The sequence below is a fragment of the Trachymyrmex cornetzi genome, unplaced genomic scaffold (genome assembly GCF_001594075.2).
Source record: "Trachymyrmex cornetzi isolate Tcor2-1 unplaced genomic scaffold, Tcor1.1 scaffold503, whole genome shotgun sequence".
Classification (NCBI taxonomy): Eukaryota; Metazoa; Arthropoda; class Insecta; order Hymenoptera; family Formicidae; genus Trachymyrmex; species Trachymyrmex cornetzi.
In genome coordinates this window covers 516,704-519,190 of record NW_017299811.1, presented here as the reverse complement: position 1 = coordinate 519,190, position 2,487 = coordinate 516,704, and positions in this window count along the sequence as shown.

Sequence of the window (2,487 nt, the reverse complement as noted above, 5' to 3'; positions counted from 1 at the left end):
TAATGCTTATATTGTACAGACGCTTTTAATAATGTTGCATGAACAATATTATGCAGATTAATTGCTATTTCAAACTTGTTTATTGCTACGGAAAGACTTCATTTGTTATATGATGACATGCAGGTAATGTGGAATAAATCGAGGGTTGAGATTATAGAACAGATTCCATGCAGTTAGCAACTTATTCGTGATCAGATTAGGTTAGGTTAGACTACAGCATGTATTCTATATCAGCTTATTTGCGATTTATCAGCTTATTTGCAATTTTTTATTTGTCCATGCGTAATAACATTTGTTGATGCTATTATATTTTCTGTGTTATTGTACAATAAAAATTGAACAGTTTTCTATTTTTCTTAATCAGTTTATGTATCAGAAACACATGGGTCGCTTACACTATTAATATCTGACACGCTCGAGTATTTCATTGTCACTTTTGTGACAATGTTATTTTTATTCATATTACATCCCATTTTTTAGACCCCCCCATTTTCTCACTTTTGACTTTTTTGTAATATTAACATTGGACTTAAATTTTGGCGACTTTCATTTATTGGATGTTGTAGTTAACATATGCCTCAAGAGTTCTGTGCAAATTTAAAGTCTTCATATGCATTTATATCAGAGCAATGTTAATTTAAAAAAAGCTATTCCATAATCCCTGCTTTTACCCTATTTCTATTAATAAGTATTGCGCCGTCCATCTTTGATGACTCTCATTAGCCCTGATTTTTGGATATTGATTAAAGAAAGTATATTTTTAAAAATTATAAATGTAAAATTACAACAAACGTTTCGACGCCGATCGGGTCATTCTCAATGTTAAACAAAGTTTCAATATTAGAACATTACAAACTGCAAATCATATAAAATTTTAATAACTTAATACGTGTAAAAACTGATGTAAATACGCAATACTTGCTGAAATGCTTGCAAAGATCTAGTTATTCTTGTTAGTCCTTCCATGTAATCCAAAAATCCATCGATAATGGCATTATGCTTGTATTTTCGTAAGCGATATCCATTCTTATAAAGATGTTGAGTCAAAGATTAAAATCTCGTAATAGTCGTAAAAGGCCTTGGAAACATTACAGCAGTACAAAAATTAACATAAAGAGATCTATAATGGCATCATGCTTGTGTTTTTATAAGCGATGTCCATTCTTATAAAGATGTTGAGTCAAAGGTTAAAACTCGTAGTAGTCATAAAGGCCTTCGAAATATTACAGCAGTAAATATATCTTTGTCATTTTCTTCTTATTAAAAGGAAGTAGTTCTTATTTGTTCTCTCGCCTTCCGATTCATTCCCGCTCCGAATCACCCACCCCCGCTGTCCATGCAGGCTGAATCGGTTGTCGTCCGTCGCATCAGAGAGATATTAAGAATAATTGCCTATTTGTTTTGTAACATTGTTTAGAATAATTAGTCGAGATTGAGAAGAATAACCAAGCACGCTCACTCGTGCTGCCTGGCGTCCAACTTACGTTCCGAGAGAATTCGCGGAAATTCAGTGAGTAGCTACCGACTTAAAATATCAAAGTAGAGTCATTGGCTGTCGAAATGCGATCACAGAAAAGCGACGAAGTTATGACGTCGGTTCAAAATACGGTCACAACATAAAGAAAACGATAGGGCACTTGAAGAAAGTGTCGTGTTAATTGTTTATAGTAGTTTTAGCGACAGTTATCGTTAGTTCTAGCTGAACTCTATGCTCTACAATAACGATAAATGACCAGCGAGGCACTTTTTCTCTAAAGTGTAGTGCTGAAACCGGAGATTAAAAAATTGATTAAAAATGTATAGAAGTAGGAACCAGTGATGCACATTTGGCTCTCGGCACCACGGAAAACCCGCCCCAGCACTTTTATTCCCACCAAGCAGACACCTACTGGCAGCGAGTCGGTCGACTTCGCCGCTGCGCGAGAGCGAGCGAGACAGCGACAGAGAGCACCCATCCTTCTCGCTCTACCAGTAACTTGTAAATACAAGCGAGTATTAGAGCGAAAAGGACGGCCGTTCTCTCTCGCTGTCTCGCTTCCTCTACTAGTCGCTTGTTATAAGCAACCGAAAACCGAAAATGTACTTTCTCGGCCGCTCGGCGTATTCCTGTATAAAAGACAATTGGAGCCAAGTTAAATTCCATGTAATTCGAACAAATTAAATTTTACCATTTTATTCCTCCCAAAGAAAAAATAATTTATTTAACTCTAATGATATTTAACTCTAATGATGAAAAATTTTTCTATTTAAATTAAATTTTTTCATTTTATATGGTTAATTCTTTAATTTTTGTGGTAACATTTAAACTGAGCAAGGTAACGCAAGTTTGTGATGTTTTGTATAATATTTTGAAGAAATAAATAACCACTACTTTAATTGGAAGAGGAAATGAATGAATTGTGATATAATGATTTCATTTAAGAGGAATTTAAACCATTTGGATTGGAATAGGAAGATTCTTCAATAAGTATACGTATACTTAGATTT